We start from the raw sequence: 21,010 nt of genomic DNA, 5'->3' as shown, positions 1-21,010 counted from the left end.
TCGCTCATTTAGCAGATTTAATTAAAAGGTTTGTCTTCACAGTTGAATAAATGTCCTTTCCTTTAATCACTGTATATTCCTATTTTTTAATCACGTTGTTTTCCCACTCCGACGTCCGTCTCCAGTCCTTTTCTGCCGTCCATGACGATGTTAACTCCAGTGGTGGAAAAAGTACCCAAATGTCATACTTGAGTAAAAATAAAGATACCTTAATAGAAAATGACTCAACTAAAAGTGAAAGTACCCAGTAAAATACTACTTGAGTAAAAGTCCAAAAGTATTTGGTTTTAAATATACTTAAGTATCAAAAGTAAATGTAATTGCTCAAATATACTTAAGTATCAAAAGTAAAAGAACAAGTATAAATCATTTCAAATTCCTTACATAAAGCAAAACAGACGATTTTCTTGTTTTAAAAATTTACGTTCAGCCAGAGGCACACTCCAACACTCAGACAATTTACAAACAAAGCATTTGTGTTTAGTGAGTCTGCCAGATCAGAGGCAGTAGGGATGTTCTCTTGATAAGTGTGTGAATTGGACCATTTTCTGTCCTGCTAAGCATTCAAAATGTAACGAGTACTTTTGGGTGTCAGGGAAAATGTATGGAGTAAAAAGTACATTATTTTCTTTAGGAATGTAGTGAAGTAAAAGTAAAAGTTGTCAAAATATAAATAGTAAAGTCAAGTACAGATACCCCAAAAAAACTACTTAAGTAGTACTTTAAAGTATTTTTACTTGTACTTTACACCACTGGTTAACTCTTTCTTAGCTACTCGACTATGCACTTGCCTCTGCTAGCAATACACTGTGCTAACATTAGCCTATTCTGGACCACAGAAAATAACAGTTTTAAACAGTTGTAAAAACCCACTTCTTCCAGACAGAATAGTTCCTGTAGATTCAGACTTACTCATTACCAATCTTTTGTTATATCCCGTGGGTTTCATAACCACGTCTGTATAACAATTCAATAATGATGAGACAGGAGACAGGAATCAGTTCAACCATTTATCTGGAACGTGATCATCTCAACACATACAAACCCCCATGATGCTCTGCAGCACAACCCCAATATACAACAAATACATAAATAAGTAAATGGACACTAAACAAAACTCATAGAGGAATTTAAATGTTCAGTTGTAGAAAGCAGGGCCATGGGATAGGGTCAGAAAGGTCAGTATGTTTGATAACTGGTTACAGAGGTGACTTAACAAGCATAAGGTCCATTATAACACAGTGAAGTAGAGGTGGGAGCTAAAAGCAGACATGGACAGTGAGACGGTGGAGGAGGATCAGGGGTGAAACACTAGATCAGGACAGGTAGAAATGGCAGGGCTGAAATAGACACAGAGACACATTCTGATCATGGCTCAGACCTGACCTGAGACACCCAAACAGAAGATGCCATAGCAAAGTCCTGTCCAGTAGGCTATATGGGATTTCCTTTCATCAAAATACTACACATGGAAATGTGTCCAGTGTGTGTGTGTGTCCAATGTGTGTTTGTCCAGTGTGTGTGTGTGTGTCCTGTGTGTGTGTGTGTTCAATGTGTGTGTGTCCAGTATGTGTGTGTGTTCAGTGTCAGTGTGTGTGTGTGTGTGTTCAGTGTGTGAGTGTGTGTGTTTCCAGTGTGTGTGTGTCCAGTGTGTGTCTGTCCAGTGTGTGTGTGTGTGTGTGAGTCCTGTGTGTGTTTGTCCAGTGTGTGTGTGTGTGTCCAGTGTGTGTGTGTGTTCAGTGTGTGTGTGTCCAATGTGTATGGGTGTGTGTGTCCAGTGTGTGTGTGTGTGTGTGTGTGTGTGAATCCAGTGTGTGTGTATGTGTGTGTGTGTCCAGTGTGTGTGTGTGTGGATGCGTGTCCAGTGTGTGTGTGTGTGTCCAGTGTGTGTGTGTCCAGTGTGTGTGTGTGTCCAGTGTGTGTGTGTCCAGTGTGTGTGTGTGTGTTCAGTGTGTGTGTGTGTGTGTCCAGTGTGTGTGTGTGTTCAGCGTGTGTGTGTTCAGTGTGTGTGTGTATCCAGCGTGTATGTTTAGTGTGTGTGTGTGTCCAGTGTGTGTGTGTGTGTGTGTGTGTGTGTTCAGCGTATGTGTGTTAAGTGTGTGTGTGTGATCAGTGTGTGTGTTCCATTGTGTTTGTGTATCCAGTGTGTGTGTCCAGTGTGTGTGTGTGTGTCCAGTGTGTGTGTCAGTGTGTGTGTGTGTGTGTGTGTCGTCCAGTGTGTGTGTGTGTGTGTGTGTCCAGTGTGTGTGTCAGGTGTGTGTGTCCAGTGTGTATGTGTGTGTGTGTCCAGTGTGTTTGTGTGTGTCCAGTGTGTGTGTGTGTCCAGTGTGTGTGTGTGTCCTGTGTGTATGTGTGTGTGTCCAGTGTGAGTGTGTGTGTGTGTGTGTGTCCAGTGTTTGTGTGTCCAGCGTATGTGTGTGTGTCCAGTGTGTGCGTCCACTGTGTGTGTGTGTTTGTGTGTGTCCAGTGTGAGTGTGTCCAGTGTGTGTGTGTGTGTGTCCAGTGTGTGTGAGTGTGTGTGTAAGTGTGTATGTGTGTGTATGTGTGTGTGTCCAGTGTCTGTGTGTGTGTCCAGTGTGTGTGAGTGTGTGTGTCCAGTGTGTGTGTGTCCAGTGTGTGTGAGTGTGTGTGTGTGAGTATGTGTGTGTGTGTGTCCTGTGTGTGTGTGTGTGTCAGGTGTGTGTGTGTGTGTGTCGAGTGTGTGTGTGTTTGTGTGTGTCCAGTAAGTGTGTGTCCAGTGTGTATGTGTGTGGGTCCAGTGTGAGTGTGTGTGTGTGTGTGTGTGTGTGTGTGTGTGTGTGTCCAGCGTATGTGTGTGTGTCCAGTGTGTGTGTCCAGTGTGTGTGTGTGTGTTTGTGTGTGTCCAGTGTGTGTGTGTGTGTGTGTGTGTGTGTGTGTGCCAGTGTGTGTGTGTGTCCTGTGTGTGTGTGTGTCCAGTGTGTGTGAGTGTGTGTGTGTGTGTGTCCAGTGTGTGTGTGTCCTGTGTGTGTGTGTCAGGTGTGTGTGTGTGTGTGTCCAGTGTGTGTGTGTGTGTGTCCTGTGTGTGTTTCCAGTATGTGTGTGTGTTCAGTGTCAGTGTGTGTGTGTGTGTGTGTTCAGTGTGTGAGTGTGTGTGTTTCAGTGTGTGTGTGTCCAGTGTGTGTCTGTCCAGTGTGTGTGTGTGTGTGTGAGTCCTGTGTGTGTTTGTCCAGTGTGTGTGTGTGTGTGTCCAGTGTGTGTGTGTGTTCAGTGTGTGTGTGTCCAATGTGTATGGGTGTGTGTGTCCAGTGTGTGTGTGTGTGTGTGTGTGTGTGTGAATCCAGTGTGTGTGTATGTGTGTGTGTGTCCAGTGTGTGTGTGTGTGTGATGCGTGTCCAGTGTGTGTGTGTATGTCCAGTGTGTGTGTGTCCAGTATGTGTGTCCAGTGTGTGTGTGTCCAGTGTGTGTGTGTGTGTCCAGTGTATGTGTGTGTGTGTGTCCAGTGTGTGTGTGTTCAGCGTTTGTGTGTTCAGTGTGTGTGTGTATCCAGCGTGTATGTTTAGTGTGTGTGTGTGTCCAGTGTGTGTGTGTGTGTGTGTGTGTGTGTTCAGCGTATGTGTGTTAAGTGTGTGTGTGTGATCAGTGTGTGTGTGTCCATTGTGTTTGTGTATCCAGTGTGTGTGTCCAGTGTGTGTGTGTGTGTCCAGTGTGTGTGTGTCCAGTGTGTGTGTGTGTGTGTGTGTGCGTCCAGTGTGTGTGTGTGTGTGTGTCCAGTGTGTGTGTCAGGTGTGTGTGTCCAGTGTGTATGTGTGTGTGTGTCCAGTGTGTTTGTGTGTGTCCAGTGTGTGTGTGTGTCCAGTGTGTGTGTGTGTCCTGTGTGTATGTGTGTGTGTCCAGTGTGAGTGTGTGTGTGTGTGTGTGTCCAGTGTTTGTGTGTCCAGCGTATGTGTGTGTGTCCAGTGTGTGCGTCCACTGTGTGTGTGTGTTTGTGTGTGTCCAGTGTGAGTGTGTCCAGTGTGTGTGTGTGTGTGTCCAGTGTGTGTGAGTGTGTGTGTAAGTGTGTATGTGTGTGTGTGTGTGTGTCCAGTGTCTGTGTGTGTGTCCAGTGTGTGTGAGTGTGTGTGTCCAGTGTGTGTGTGTCCAGTGTGTGTGAGTGTGTGTGTGTGAGTATGTGTGTGTGTGTGTCCTGTGTGTGTGTGTGTGTCAGGTGTGTGTGTGTGTGTGTCGGAGTGTGTGTGTGTGTTTGTGTGTGTCCAGTAAGTGTGTGTCCAGTGTGTATGTGTGTGGGTCCAGTGTGAGTGTGTGTGTGTGTGTGTGTGTGTGTGTGTGTGTGTCCAGCGTATGTGTGTGTGTCCAGTGTGTGTCCAGTGTGTGTGTGTGTGTGTTTTGTGTGTGTCCAGTGTGTGTGTGTGTGTGTGTGTGTGTGTGTGTCCAGTGTGTGTGTGTGTCCTGTGTGTGTGTGTGTCCAGTGTGTGTGAGTGTGTGTGTGTGTGTGTCCAGTGTGTGTGTTCCTGTGTGTGTGTGTCAGGTGTGTGTGTGTGTGTGTCCAGTGTGTGTGTGTGTGTGTCCTGTGTGTGTTTCCTGTGTGTGTGTGTGTCCAGTGTGTGTGTGTGTGTCCAGTGTGTGTGTGTGTGTGTGTTTGTCCAGTGTGTGTGTGTCCAGTGTGTGTGTGTCCTCTGTGTGTGTGTTTGTGTGTCCAGTGTGTGTGTGTCCAGTGTGTGTGTGTCCAGTGTGTGTGTGTTCAGTGTGTGTGTGCTGTAGGTTAGTATCGAGGCACGAGGCTAGCTAGCTAGCGGCAGCTACTGGTAACCGATTAGCAACGCTGGAGAGCTGGTTCCAACGTTTAATTTTTTATTTTATTTTTGCTGCGTTGTGAAGGGAACCCACACGGACTTGAATTGTCTGTTTGGTGTGCTGACACACTCTTGGCAGTTTGTTGTGGCCAGGTGTTGATGCTTAGTTGTGTGTTAATGGATGCTAGCTTGCAGGTTATGGCACGCGCATAGCTAGGCTTCGTGGGTTGTTGTGGGTAGTTACTGTGTCTTGGCAGTGTCCTCGGCCGTGCCGGGCTGTAGTACAAGCTAGCTAGCTAGCCGTTCTTCAAACAGAGTCAACACAGTGGCCATTGCTAGCTACCCAACATGACCAGCTGGCTGTACTGTAGTAGCTAACCACAATATATTGTCCTAGCTGAGCCAACGCCTCAATCATTGCTGCGTCATGAAAGGAACTTGACACAGACACGAATGATCTGTTTAGTGTGTTATCACATTATTGGTGGTTTGTTGTGACCAAGTGTTGGTGCTAAACGGTGTTATTGTTATTGGATGCTAGTCTGCTAGTTGGCTATGGTGTCATAGTTGGCTAGCTGAACAAAGTGGGTTGAGTCTATTCCTTTAAACATTGAACCGCTGTGGTTCACAACAATTCTGATTTCCAAAGGCGGAAGTTGGGAGAGTTTTTTGTTCGGGTGGTTCAGTGAAACAATTTTAGTTTCTGAGGTAGAAGTTTTTGGTGAGGGAGGCCCTGCTCTCTCCGCTCCCAGATGCTTAGTCCATTTCATTCCGATCTCCTCTGCATTTGTAGCCATTTGCTACAGCCTGTCAACTATGCCTCTGCCTATCCCTGTTCTCTCCTCTCTGCACAGGCTACACAAACGCACCACACCGCGTGGCTGCTGCCTCTCTAACCTGGTGGTCACTGCACGCACCCCACACCTGGAGTTCCAGGTCGCAGGCAGCCTTTGGAACTGCCGTTCTGCTGCCAACAAAGCTGACTTCATCCCAGCCTATGCCAACCTCCAGTCCCTCGACTTCCTGGCGCTGACGGAAACATGGATCACCACTGAAAACACTGCTACTCCTACTGCTCTCTCCTCGTCTGACCATGTGTTCTCGCATACCCCGAGAGCATCTGGTCAGAGGGGTGGTGGCACAGGAATCCTCATCTCTCCCAAGTGGACATTCTCAATTTTTCCCCTAACCCATCTGTCTATCTCCTCATTTGAATTCCATGCTGTCACAGTCACTAGCCCATTTAAGCTTAATATCCTTGTCATCTATCGCCCTCCAGGTTCCCTTGGAGAGTTCATCAATGAGCTTGACGCCTTGATAAGTTCCTTCCTGAGGATGGCTCACCCCTCACAGTTTTGGGGGATTTCAACCTCCCTATGTCCACATTTGACTCATTTCTCTCTGCCTCCTTCTTTCCACTCCTCTCCTTTTTGACCTCACCCTCTCACCGTCCCCCCTACTCACAAGGCAGGCAATACGCTGACCTCATCTTCACTAGATGCTGCTCCTCTACTAATCTCACTGCAACTCCCTCCATGTCTCCGACCACTACTTTGTTTCCCTTTTCTCTCTCACTCTCCTCCCACACTACTCACTCTGCCCCCTACACAGATGGTAATGCGCCGCCGCAACCCGTCTCTCTCTCCCACTACTCTCTCCTCTTCCATCCTATCATCTCTTCCCCTCTGCTCAATCCTTCTCCCTCCAATCTCCTGATTCTGCCTCCTCAACCCTCCTCTCCTCCCTTTCTGCATCCTTTGACTCTCTGTGTCCCCTATCCTCCCGGCCGGCTCGGTCCTCCCCCTCCAGCTCCGGGTGGCTTGATGACTCATTGCGAGCTCACAGAACAGAGCTCCGGCAGCGGAGCGGAAATGGAAGAAAACTAAACTCCCTGCCGACCTGGCATCTTTTCACTCCCTCCTCTCTACATTTTCTTCATCTGTTTCTGCTGCTAAGGCCACCTTCTACCACTCTAAATTCCAAGCATCTGCCTCAACCCTAGGAAGCTCTTTTGCCACATTTTCCTCCTCCTGAATCCCTCCCCCTCCTCTCTCTCTGGGATGACTCTCCCAACCACTTTGAAAAGAAGGTTGACGACATCCGATCCTCGTTTGTTAAGTCTAATGACACTGCTGGTCCTGCTCACACTGCCCTACCCCATGCTTTGACTTCTTTCTCCCCCTCTCTCCAGATAAAATCCTGCGACTTGTGACTGCAGGCCGCCCAACAACCTGCCCGCTTGACCCCATCCCCTCCTCCCTTCTCCAGACCATCTCCGGTGACCTTCTCCCCTACCTCACCTCGCTGATCAACTCATCCTTGACCGCTGGCCATGTCCCTTCCGTCTTCAAGAGAGCGAGAGTTACTCCCTCTCAAAAAACCAACACTCGACCCCACTGATGTCAACAACTACAGACCAGTATCCCTTCTTTCTTTTCTTTCCAAAACTATTGAGCGTGCCGTCTTTAGCCAACTCTCTTGCTATCTCTCTCAGAATGACCTTCTTGATCCAAACCAATCAGGTTTCAGGACTGGTCATTCAACTGAGACTGCTCTTCTCTGTGTCACGGAGACTCTCCGCACTGCTAAAGCTAACTCTCTCTCCTCTGCTCTTGTCCTTCTAGACCTGTCTGCTGCCTTTGATACTGTGAACCATCAGATCCTCCTCTCCACCCTCTCCGAGATGGGCATCTCCCGGCGCGCTCACTCCTGGATTGCGTCCTACCTGACCGGTCGCTCCCTACCAAGTGGCGTGGCGGGAAGCTGTCTCCAGCACCACGTGCTCTCACCACTGGTGTCCCCCAGGGATCGGCCCTGGGCCCTCTCCTTTTCTCCCCTATACACCAAGTCACTTGGCTCTGTCATATCCTCACATGGCCTTTCCTATCATTGCTACGCTGACGATACACAACTAATCTTCTCCTTTCCCCCTTCTGATAACCAGGTGGCGAATCGCATCTCTGCATGTCTGGCAGACATATCAGTATGGATGACGGATCACCACCTCAAGCTGAACCCTGGCAAGACGGAGCTGCTCTTCCTCCCGGGAAGGATTGCCCGTTCCATGATCTCGCCATCACGGTTGACAACTCCGCTGTGTCCTCCTCCCAGAGTGCGAAGAGCCTGGCGGACCCTGGACAACACCCTGTCGTCGCCGCCAACATCAAGGCGGTGACCCGCTTCCTGCAGGTTCATGCTCTACAACATTCGGAGAGTGCGACCCTGCCTAACACAGGAAGCGGCGCAGGTCCTGGTCCAGGCACTTGTCATCTCCCCGTCTGGACTACTGCAACTCGCTGTTGGCTGGGCTCCCTGCCTGTGCCATTAAACCCCTACAACTCATCCAGAATGCCGCAGCCCGTCTGGTGTTCAACCTTCCAAAGTTCTCTCACGTCACCCCCTCCTCCGCACACCCACTGGCTTCCAGTTGAAGCTCGCATCCGCTACAAGACCATGGTGCTTGCCTATGGAGCAGTGAGGGGAACGGCACCTCTGTACCTTCAGGCTCTGATCAGTCCCTACACCCAAACGAGGACATTGCGTTCATCCACCTCTGGCCTGCTGGCTCCTTCCTCTGCGGAAGCATAGCTCCCGCTCAGCCCAGTCAAAACTGTTCGCTGCTCTGGCACCCCAATGGTGGAACAAGCTCCCTCACGACGCCAGGACAGCGGAGTCACTCACCACCTTCCGGAGACATTTGAAACCCCCACCTCTTTAAGGAATACCTGGGATAGGATAAAGTATTCCTTCTAACCCCCCCAAATTGTAAAGTGGTTATCCCACTGGCTATAGGGTGAACGCACCAATTTGTGAGTCGCTCTGCTAAGAGCGCCTGCTAAATGACGTTAATGTGCCCTTGAGCAAGGCACTTAACCCTAATTGCTCCTGTAAGTCGCTCTGGTTAAGAGCGTCTGCTAAATGACTAAAATGTAAATGTAAATGTAAATGTGTGTGTCCAGTGTGTGTGTGTCCAGTGTGTGTGTGTGTGTTCGGTGTGTGTGTGTGTGTGTCCAGTGTGTGTGTGTGTTCAGCATGTGTGTGTTCAGTGTGTGTGTGTATCCAGCGTGTATGTTTAGTGTGTGTGTGTCCAGTGTGTGTGTGTGTGTGTGTGTGTGTGTTCAGCGTGTGTGTGTTCAGTGTGTGTGTGTGATCAGTGTGTGTGTGTGTCCATTGTGTTTGTGTATCCAGTGTGTGTGTCCAGTGTGTGTGTGTGTCCAGTGTGTGTGTGTCCAGTGTGTGTGTGTCCAGTGTGTGTGTGTGTCCAGTGTGTGTGTGTGTGTGTGTGCGTCCAGTGTGTGTGTGTGTGTGTCCAGTGTGTGTGTCAGGTGTGTGTGTCCAGTGTGTATGTGTGTGTGTGTCCAGTGTGTGTGTGTGTGTCCAGTGTGTGTGTGTGTGTGTGTGTGTCCAGTGTGTGTGTGTCCAGCGTATGTGTGTGTGTCCAGTGTGTGCGTCCACTGTGTGTGTGTGTTTGTGTGTGTCCAGTGTGAGTGTGTCCAGTGTGTGTGTGTGTGTCCAGTGTGTGTGGGAGTGTGTGTGAAGTGTGTATGTGTGTGTGTCCAGTGTCTGTGTGTGTGTCCAGTGTGTGTGTGTGTGTGTCCAGTGTGTGTGTGTGTGTGTCCAGTGTGTGTGAGTGTGTGTGTGTGAGTGTGTGTGTGTGTGTGTCCTGTGTGTGTGTGTGTCAGGTGTGTGTGTGTGTGTGTGTGTGTTTTTGTGTGTCCAGTAAGTGTGTGTCCAGTGTGTATATGTGTGTGTCCAGTGTGAGTGTGTGTGTGTGTGTGTGTCCAGCGTATGTGTGTGTGTCCAGTGTGTGTGTCCAGTGTGTGTGTGTGTGTGTGTTTGTGTGTGTCCAGTGTGTGTGTGTGTGTGTGTCCTGTGTGTGTGTGTGTCCAGTGTGTGTGAGTGTGTGTGTGTGTGTGTCCAGTGTGTGTGTGTGTCCTGTGTGTGTGTGTGTCAGGTGTGTGTGTGTGTGTGTCCAGTGTGTGTGTGTGTTTCCTGTGTGTGTGTGTGTCCAGTGTGTGTGAGTGTGTGTGTCCAGTGTGTGTGTGTGTGTGTCCAGTGTGTGTGTGTGTGTGTCCAGTGTGTGTGTGTGTGTGTGTGTGTTTGTCCAGTGTGTGTGTGTCCAGTGTGTGTGTGTCCTCTGTGTATGTGTTTGTGTGTCCAGTGTGTGTGTGTCCAGTGTGTGTGTGTCCAGTGTGTGTGTGTTCAGTGTGTGTGTCCAGTGTGTGTGTGTGTGTCCAGAGTGTGTGTGTGTCCAGTGTCCAGTGTGTGTGTGTGTGTGTCCAGTGTGTGTGTGTGTCCAGTGTGTGTGTGTGTCAGTGTGTGTGTGTGTGTGTCTAGTGTGTGTATGTGTGTACAGTGTCCAGTGTGTGGGTGTGTTTGTCCAGTGTGTGTGATCAATGTATGTGTGTCCTGTGTGTTTGTGTGTGTGTGTGTGTGTGTGTCCAGTGTTTGTTTGTCCGGTGTGTGTGTGTGTGTGTGTGTGTGTGTTCAGTGTGTTTGTTCAGTGTGTGTGTATCAAGTGTGTTTGTGTGTCCAGTGTGTGTCAGTGTGTGTGTCCAGTGTGTGTGTGTGTTCAGTATGTGTGTGTGTGTGTCCAGTGTGTGTGTGTGAGTGTCCAGTGTGTGTGTGTGTCCAATGTGTCAGTCTGTGTGTGTGTGTCCAGTGTATGTGTGTGTGTGTGTGTGTCCAGTGTATGTGTGTGTGTGTGTGTACAGTGTCCAGTGTGTGTCTGTCCAGTGTGTGTGTATGTCAGTGTTACCATGGTTATTATTTACAGGGACACTGAGGCGCCATCATCCCAAACCCTAAACCCTGGATAGAGGGGCTCAGTGAATGTGGAGTGGAATGTGTTCAGGTGGGGTCAGAGTGTCAGAGGAGACTCTGTAGAAGGAAGAGTGCCGGCTGGCTGTCCAGATACACTCCTACTCTGTGGGGAGCCGGAGGAGGGGACGCTCTATGGTAGTGGACTTACTATTGTGACAGGCAGAGTAACTGTTGCCAGAGCAGATCAGACTCCAGGACTTGTCATTGTATCCAATCCCAAAGTTATCACCCTCTCCTCTCCTGCTGATTCCTTTATATGCCACTCCTATATCAGCCCCTCTCCCACTCCACTCTACCTCCCAGTAACAGCGCCCAGTCAGACCCTCTCTACACAGCACCTGTCCCCAGCCCTCAAATCTCTCTGGGTGATCAGGATACGGCTGCTCCTCTCTCCTCCATGTCACCTTTCTGTTCTTCTCAGACAGAGAGAGGAATCTGTTTACTGTGTTTAGGTCCAGTGTGAGATCACAGACATCTGATGGATGAAACCAGACACAATATTAGAAATCATCATCATTCACATTAGAATGTTAACTCACTTTTCACTAATTCATTTAATGTAGATGTTTCTACGTATCAAAAGGAGAAGTTAAGGTAACTTGAGATTTGTTCAATGATCATATGTTATACTGTATGGTAATATAAAACACACTTATTCCCATTAATTACACACACACACACACACACACACACACACCCTGAACACACACATTTCTAAAGTCACACGAACACGCCACACACAGACACACACATTGTCAAAGCAACTCTTTGTAAGCTTTGGTGTCCCTGATTTGTGCTTCTGTAGAACTACAGCTGATATTTAATATGACCAAGTAAGTAATGATGGTGGTCTTTGACTTTGACTTCACTTGAATTAAGACTTATTCTTAGTCATATTCTTCACAGCAGTCAACACTCACATTTTCTAAGTCCAGGTTTCATTGTGTTCTCTCCACCATGTTCCACACTGTAGCGGTAAGCAGAAGAACAGACAGTCATTGAGGGATACACCTGAACTCTCACACACACACACACACAGTCATTATATAACTTTGTCCAAGCGGTGGTAAGAATGCTTGTCCAGTGTGTGTGTCCAGTGTGTGTAACTTGTGTGTGTGTGTGTCGAGTGTGTGTGTGTGTGTGTCCAGTGTGTGTGTCTGTCCAGTGTGTGTGTGTGTCCAGTGTGTGTGTGTGTTCAGTGTGTGTGTCTAGTGTGTGTGTGTTTCTAGTGTGTGCGTGTGTGTGTGTGTGTGTGTCTAGTGTGTGTGTGTGTCTAGTGTTGTGTGTCCAATGTGTTTGTGTATATCTAGTGTGTCTATTGTGTGTGTTTGTGTGTCTATTGTGTGTGTTTGTGTCCTGTGTGTGTGTTTGTGTCCAGGGTAAGTTTCTCTGTGTGTGTGTCCAGTGTGTGTGTGTGTTCAGTGTGTGTGTGTGTGTGTTTGTGTCCAGTGAGTGTGTGTATGTGTGTGTATGTGTCCAGTGTGTGAGTGTATGTGTGTGTGTGTGTTCAGTGTGTCTGTGTGTGTTTCCAGTGTGTGTGTGTGCGTGTGTGTGTGTGTGTTTGTGTGTGTGTCCAGTGTGTGTGTGTGTGTGTGTCCAGTGTACGTGTCTATGTGTGTGTGTGTGTGTGTGTATGTGTGTGTGTCTGGTGTGTGTGTGTGTGTGAGTGTATGTGTGTGTGTGTGTGTTCAGTGTGTCTGTTTCCAGTGTGTGTGTGTGTGTGCGTGTGTGTGTGTTTATGTGTGTGTGTGTGTGTCCAGTGTGTGTGTGTGTGTCCAGTGTACATGTCTATGTGTGTGTGTGTGTGTGTGTGTTTGTGTGTGTGTAGTGTGTGTGTGTGTCCAGCGTGTGTGTGTGTGTCCAGCGTGTGTTTGTGTGAGTGTGTCCAGTCTGTGTGTTTGTGTGAGTGTGTCCAGTTAATATGTCCAGTGTACGTGTCTGTGTGTGTGCTGCCTAGTATGTGTGTTTGTGTGTGTCTAGTGTGTAAGGCCCAGTGTTTAGGTGTGAACTAGTGTGGTGGGTGTGTGTAGTGTTAGTGTGTGTGTGTATCCAGTGTGGTAATCCAGTGTGTGTACGTGTATCCACACTAGACACACACACACACACACACACACACACACACACACACACACACACACACACACACACACACACACACACACACACACACACACACACACAGTCTTTATATAACTAGTCCAAGTGGTGGTCAGAATGTTTGTCTTAACTAGCCTGATAACTCCAACATGTCTGATATGAACATTGACATAAACCCCTCCATACTTGAGTTTCTCCAGTCTGCAGTGTGGATCCTCCAGTCCAGCAGAGAGCAGTTGACTCCTGGAGTCTCCTGGGTGATTGTAGCTCAGGGTCCAGCTCTCTCAGGTGAGGGGGTTTGACTTCAGAGCTGAGACCAGAGAAGTCACAGCCTTCCTTCTGTGACTAGACAGCCTGACAGCCTGCAAAGAGTCAAATCATATTAAAACCACACTGCTATTCTTGGTGGTGAAAATAGTGGCAATATATTTTTTCAACATATTCAGATATATCAGTGTCCTGAAACCTGACATATCTATTCATAAATTAATGTATCATTATTTGAAATTATCAAATTATTGCTTGTAGATAGAAAAATGTATTGTACAAATATTTGAGTAGACTGACCAGAGCAGTTTAAAAAGCAGTATCAGTCAAAAGACAGACAGTGAGGTATCAGATTTAGATTGTATTGAGTATACAGTCCACACTATCTATTTTCACAGTAAAGCTAACATTTTAAATGTGGCTCTGTACTCCAGCATTTTGGATTTCATATTAAATGTTTCATATGAGGTGACAGTATATAATGTCACCTCTTATTTGAGGGTATTTTCATACATATCTGTTTCACCATTTAGAAATGAAAGCACTTTATGTATCTATTCCCACATTTGGAAGAATTAATAAGTATTCTGACCAATTCACTTATAGTGTATTAAAGTAGTCAAAAAGTTTAGTATTTGATCCCATATTCTTTGAATGCAATGCCTACATCAAGCCTGTGACTGCCATGATTTAGAAAGATCATGAATGAATCATGAATAATAATGAATGAGAAAAGTTACAGAGGCTACAACAAACATGCTAACCTCTCACCATTAACATCAAATAAAAGGTGACATTCTGTACTGCTGCCTAATATGAAACATTATATCTCAAAATCCAAAATGCTGGAGCATAGCGCCAAATTTAAAACTGTAAGCTTCACTGTCCAAACACATATGGTGTGGACTATGTGTGCCTGGTAAACACATGTGGATCTGGTGAACAGCTATCACTTGTTGACCAACTACAGAATACTGACCTCAGAGTCTCCAGGCTTATCCAGTGGGGATTCCCAGTCCAGCAGAGAGAGCAGCTTCACTCCCTGAATCATTCAGGTCATTGTTACTCAGATCCAGCTCTCTCAGGTGTGGAGGGGTTTGACTTCAGAGCTGGAGACCAGAGAAGCACAGCCTTCCTCTGTGACTAGACAGCCTGGACAGCCTGTAAAGAGTCAAACTATTTTAAAACCACACTGCTATTCTTTGGTGGTGAAAATAGGGGCAATATATTTTCTCAACATATTCAGATATATCAGTGTCCTGAAACCTGCCATATCTATTCATAAATTAATGAATGTTTCATTATTAGAAATTACAAATTATCAAAGTATTGCTTGTAGATAGAAACATTTATAGTACGAATATTTGAGTAGACTGACCAGACCAGTTTAAAAAGCAGTATCAGTCAAAAGACAGACAGTGAGGTATCAGATTTAGATTTTATTGAGTATACAGTCCACACCATTCTAGTTTGACAGTGAAGCTAACATTTTAAATGAGGCTCTACACTTCAGCATTTTTGGGATTTGAGATCAAAACGTTTTATATGAGATGACAGTATATAATGTCACTCTTTTATTTGAGGGTATTTTAATACATATCTGTTTCACTCGCTTAGAAATGAAAGATTTTGCTATCTAGTCCCCCCTATTTGAAGAAGTCATAAGCATTCTGACCAATTAACTTATAGTGTCTTAAAGTAGCCAAAAGTTTCGTAGTTGGTTCCTAACTCGTTGGTTGCATTTGTGCAGTTTGTTTTGTTGTGTTTTGGGTTGTGTTTTCGCCCAATAGTAACTGGAATGGTGGATGATGACTGGAGTAATTTTCTGTCTGAGTGAGAAGATAACATGCTTCTAAACACTACTAAATTAATCCTGATGATGCCACGATTAAGAAAAATCATGAATGAATCACGAATAATAATGGAGTGAGAAAGTTACTGAGGCTACAACAAAAACATGCTAACTCTCACCATTACCAATAACAGAGGGGGGTATGATCCTTTTTCCCTCTGTAACTTTCTCATTCATCATCATTCACGATTCATTCATGATTATTCATAATCATAGTAGCATCCACATGAATGTACAAGTGCTCAGAAACATCTTCTATTCTGTACTGACAATACAAGTGAAGTGACTCCAAAATGACAGGACATTATTCACCATTCAGTTTCTATTGGGAAAAACATCATCCAAAACACAACTAAGACAAACCAGGAAATGCATTCAACAAGTTTGTAGAATCACAAGCTTGATGTAATCACTGCAGGTAAGAATATGGGACCACATACTAAACTTTGGACTAAATTAATTTGTCCAAATACTTATTACTTTTTTCAAATGGGAGAACTAGATACATTAAGTAGCTTTCATCTAAACAGTACAACAGGTATGTATGAATACCCTCAACTAAAAAGTGACATTCTGTACTGTTGCCTAATATGAAATATTTCTATCTCAAATCTAAAAGGCTGGAGCATAGCACCAAATGTAAAACTGTAAGCTTCACTGTCCAAACACATATGGTAATGGACTATGTGTCCTGGTAAACACATGTGGATCTGGTGAACAGTTATCACTTGTTGACCAACTACAGGAATACTGACCTCAGAGTCTCCAGCTCTACAGTGGGGATTCCCAGTCCAGCAGAGAGCAGCTTCACCCTGAATCCTTTAGGTCATTGTTACTCAGATCCAGCTCTCAGGTGTGAGGGGTTTGAACTGAGAACTGAGGCCAACACTTCACAGGATGTGTTGTGAGTTTACAGCCAGTGAGTCTGTCAACAGAGTAAATACCATGAGGGACAGGTTGTATTAAAATGTTACATTTAGCTTCCTCTACACTGTTACCCCTGGCACTAATAATGTGAACACTGTGTATAGTTGTCTCAATGCTACAACTTTTTCTGATCCGTTTGTATTACAGTTTGTTTAAGACTTTTCAGCTGATAGAAAGTTTAGTCAGCCAATGAAAATATTGTTGTTCTTGCATACAGTAAAGTTTGGTCTGAGGGGATAGTCACATGGAGTACTACAGAGCCAGTCAGGCCAAGGAAAAATGCTGCTGTAACTACAATGTATTTTGGTGTGGATATTTCCATCAATACTTACAGAGCTTTCCTGCAGCCTCCCACAGCTGGGAGCAGTCTCCTACGACCCTCCTCTGATGTCTTGTATACCTTCAGGTCACAAACACATCCAGAACCTCCTCTGATATCGAGCATGTAGGCCAGCGCTGAACACAGAGAAAGTGTGAGGTTTATGGATCTCTTCTCTGACCTCATGTACGCTGATTTCCTCCTGTACTGAATGGTCTTTCATCTCTATCAGACAGTGGAAGAGATTGGATGCGCCTCTCAGGGGGGATGTTCTTCCTCTGCAGTCACCTTAAGGGATCGGATTGTTTTCTGGACGCTGTTGACTGCTTTCTGTCTGTGTCACCAGCACCTCGTAGGGAGTTTCTGATTGGACTCCAGTGACATGCCAGTGAAGGAAGCGACAAAGAGGTCCAGGTGTCTGTTCTGCTTCCAAGGCTTTATCCACGGTACTCTTCAGCAGCTCATGCAAGGTTAGCTCTTCAGATGCAGCTCTAGACTTTCTCTGAGGAAAGGCTTCAGTGCATCCATGTTCTTGGTTGTGTAACAATGGTACATGTAGACAGCTGAGAGAAACTCCTGAATGCTTAGATGAACAAAGCAGTACACCACTCTCTGAAATAACACAGACTCTTCTTTTAAAGATTTGTGTGCACACTCCTGAGTACACTGAGGCTTCTTTGACATCAATGCCACACTCTTTCAGGTCTTCTTCATAGAACATGAGATTACCCCTCCAGATTTTCAAACGCCAGCTTCCCCAGCTTCAGAAGAATTTCTTATCTGACTCCATGAGCTCCTGTAGATCCATCTCATCTCTTCCATGATATTTCCTGGTTCTTCAGGCTGGTCTGAATGAGCAGGAAGTGTATGACATCTCAGTCAGAGTCGGGGCATCTCTCTCCTCTTGTCTGTACTCAACATGTGTTCAAGGACTGTTGCAGAAATCCAACAGAACACTGGCATGTGGCACATGATGTGGAGGCTCCTTGATGTCTTTATGTGCGAGATGATTCTGCTGGCCAGGTCCTCATCACTGAATCTCTTCCTGAAGTACTCCTCCTTCTGTGGGTCATTGAACCCTCGTGACCTCTGTCACCTGGTCAACACACTCAGGGGGATCTGATTGGTTGCTGCTGGTCGGGAGGTTATCCAGGAGAGCAGAGGGAAGCAGATTCCCCTTTGATGAGGTTTGTCAGCAGAACATCGACAGACGATGTCTGGGTGACATCAGACACCTTTTCATTGTGCTGGAAATCCAATGGAAGACTGCTTTCATCCAAACCATCAAAGATGAACATAGCTTTACAGGCAGTGAGTTTCTTTGCATTGCCTATGTCTAGTTCTGTGTGGAAGCCATTTAAAAGTCTGAGAAGACTGTACTGAGATCTCTAATCAAGTTCAGCTCCCCGGAAAGGAAGCACAAATATGATATCCACATTTGTTCGCCTCTCTTCAGCCCAGTCTAGGATGAACTTCTGCACAGAGACTGTTTTTCCCGATGCCAGCGATGCCCTTCGTCACCACAGTTCTGATGCTTCTCTCTTGGCCTGGTAAGGGTTTAAAGATGTCATTGCAGTGGATTGCTGTGTCATGAGGTTGGCGTCCTGGATGCTGTCTCTAGCTGCCACACCTCATGTTCATTGTTAACCCCTTCACTCTCTCCCTCTGTGATGTAGATCTCTGTGTAAATCCTGTTGAGGGGAGTTTGGTTCCTGCAATTTCCATACCTTCTATCACACATTCATACCTCCTTTTCAGACTGTCTTTATGGTTTACTATAGCTCTCTGCAGGCTGTCATCCACTACAAGGGAAGAAGGAAAATGATGTGTATCAGAAACATTCATTGACAGGATGAAAAGTGGGCCTTCCACAACTACAGTAACTTAAATTATCTCATAATATTGTAGTTAACTACTGTAAATCATATTAAGGTATTGACTTGGCACACGTGTGCAAGTGGTCTTACTGTTTTCAGAGCCTCTTGTTTTATTGGGTTGACTCAGGTGCTGTAGTACAGGATGTGTTCTGGATCTCTTTCTACACTGATGACAGTCATAGTCTCCTGAAGGAGCAGGTTTCTCCCAGTATCTGGTGATGCACTGTCTACAGAACTTGTGTCCACAGGTGATAGAGACTGGATCCCACACTGCACACCTGGACTGATCCTCTGGCAGAGTAGACCTTCCACTATAGAGATAAAGGAGAGAGAGAGAGAGATTGTAGATGTTAATACTGATCCTTTAACAGAGTAGACCTTCCACTACAGAGATAAAGGAGAGAGAGATTGTAGATGTTAATACTGATCCTTTAACAGAGTAGATCATCCACTACATAGATGAAGGAGAGAGAGAGAGAGATTGTAGATGTTAATACTGATCCTTTAACAGAGTAGACCTTCCACTACAGAGATAAAGGAGAGAGAGATTGTAGATGTTAATACTGATCCTTTAACAGAGTAGACCTTCCACTACAGAGATAAAGGAGAGAGAGATTGTAGATGTTAATACTGATCCTTTAACAGAGTAGATCATCCACTACAGAGATAAAGGAGAGAGAGATTGTAGATGTTAATACTGATCCTTTAACAGAGTAGACCTTCCACTACAGAGATAAAGGAGAGAGAGATTGTAGATGTTAATACTGATCCTTTAACAGAGTAGACCTTCCACTACAGAGATAAAGGAGAGAGAGAGAGATTGTAGATGTTAATACTGATCCTTTAACAGAGTAGATAATCCACTACAGAGATAAAGGAGAGAGAGATTGTAGATGTTAATACTGATCCTTTAACAGAGTAGACCTTCCACTACAGAGATAAAGGAGAGAGAGAGATTGTAGATGTTAATACTGATCCTTTAACAGAGTAGACCTTCCACTACAGAGATAAAGGAGAGAGAGAGAGATTGTAGATGTTAATACTGATCCTTTAACAGAGTAGACCTTCCACTACAGAGATAAAGGAGAGAGAGATTGTAGATGTTAATACTGATCCTCTAACAGAGTAGACCTTCCACTACAGAGATAAAGGAGAGAGAGAGAGATTGTAGATGTTAATACTGATCCTTTAACAGAGTAGATCATCCACCAATGTTCCCTCTAAATGTTTTGGGGCACTGAGCAAACTTCTGCTCTTGTGAGCGGAAACTTGAACGTTGTGAGAATTCTGAGCAACTTCCGGCGCACGTTTACAGTGAACACTGATGCTGTACCCTGACAGTTGTAGACAGTAGCCAATAGGCTGTACCCTGACAGTTGTAGACAGTAGCCAATAGGCTGTACCCTGACAGTTGTAGACAGTAGCCAATAGGCTGTACCCTTACAGTTTTAGACAGTAGCCAATAGGCTGTATCCTGACAGTTGTAGACAGTAGCCAATATGCTGTACCCTGACAGTTGTAGACAGTAGCCACAGGCTGTACCCTGACAGTTATAGACAGTAGCCAATAGGCTGTACCCTTACAGTTGTAGACAGTAGCCAATAGGCTGTACCCTGACAGTTATAGACAGTAGCCAATAGGCTGTACCCTGACAGTTATAGACAGTAGCCAATAGGCTGTACCCTGACAGTTGTAGACAGTAGCCAATAGGCTGTACCCTTACAGTTTTAGACAGTAGCCAATAGGCTGTATCCTGACAGTTGTAGACAGTAGCCAATATGCTGTACCCTGACAGTTTTAGACAGTAGCCAATAGGCTGTACCCTGACAGTTATAGACAGTAGACAATAGGCTGTACCCTTACAGTTGTAGACAGTAGCCAATAGGCTGTACCCTGACAGTTGTAGACAGTAGCCACATAGGCTGTACCCTTACAGTTGTAGACAGTAGCCAATAGGCTGTACCCTGACAGTTGTAGACAGTAGCCAATAGGCTGTACCCTTACAGTTGTAGACAGTAGCCAATAGGCTGTACCCTGACAGTTGTAGACAGTTGCCAATAGGCTGTACCCTTACAGTTGTAGACAGTAGCCAATAGGCTGTACATTTGACATTTTAGTCATTTAGCAGACGCTCTTATCCAGAGCGACTTACAGTTAGTGCATACATATATATATATATATTTTTTTTTTTCATACCCCCTGTGGGAAACGAACCCACAACCCAGGCGTTGCAAACGCCATGCTCTATCTACTGAGCTACATCCCTGCCGGCCATTCCCTCCCCCTACCCTGGACCACGCTGGGCCACCAAAGATTGCGCACCGCCCCATGGGTCTCCCGGTCGCGGCCGACTACGACAGAGCCTGGATTCGAAACAGGATCTCTAGTGGCACAGCTAGCACTGCAATGCAGTGCCTTAGACCACTGCGCCACTCGGGAGTCAACTGTACCCTGACAGTTGTAGACAGTAGCCAATAGGCTGTGCCCTGACAGTTGTAGACAGTAGCCAATAGGCTGTACCCTGACAGTTGTAGACAGTAGCCAATAGGATGTACCCTGACAGTTGTAGACAGTAGCCAATAGGCTGTACCCTGACAGTTGTAGACAGTAGCAAATAGGCTGTACCCTTACAGTTGTAGACAGTAGCCAATAGGCTGTACCCTGACAGTTGTAGACAGTAGCCAATAGGCTGTACCCTTACAGTTTTAGACAGTAGCCAATAGGCTGTACCCTGACAGTTTTAGACAGTAGCCAATAGGCTGTACCCTGACAGTTTTAGACAGTAGCCAATAGGCTGTACCCTGACAGTTGTAGACAGTAGCCAATAGGCTGTACCCTGACAGTTGTAGACAGTAGCCAATAGGATGTACCCTGACAGTTGTAGACAGTAGCCAATAGGCTGTACCCTGACAGTTGTGACAGTAGCCAATAGGCTGTACCCTGACAGTTTTAGACAGTAGCCACTAGGCTGTACCCTTTTACAGTTGTAGACAGTAGCCAATAGGCTGTACCTGACAGTTTTAGACAGTAGCCAATAGGCTGTACCCTGACAGTTGTAGACAGTAGCCACAGGGCTGTACCCTGACAGTTTTAGACA

This window comes from Coregonus clupeaformis, unplaced genomic scaffold (assembly GCF_020615455.1).
Source record: "Coregonus clupeaformis isolate EN_2021a unplaced genomic scaffold, ASM2061545v1 scaf0158, whole genome shotgun sequence".
NCBI classification, from domain to species: domain Eukaryota; kingdom Metazoa; phylum Chordata; class Actinopteri; order Salmoniformes; family Salmonidae; genus Coregonus; species Coregonus clupeaformis.
The sequence above is the reverse complement of the archived record's forward strand: the minus strand, read 5'-3'. Positions refer to the sequence as shown.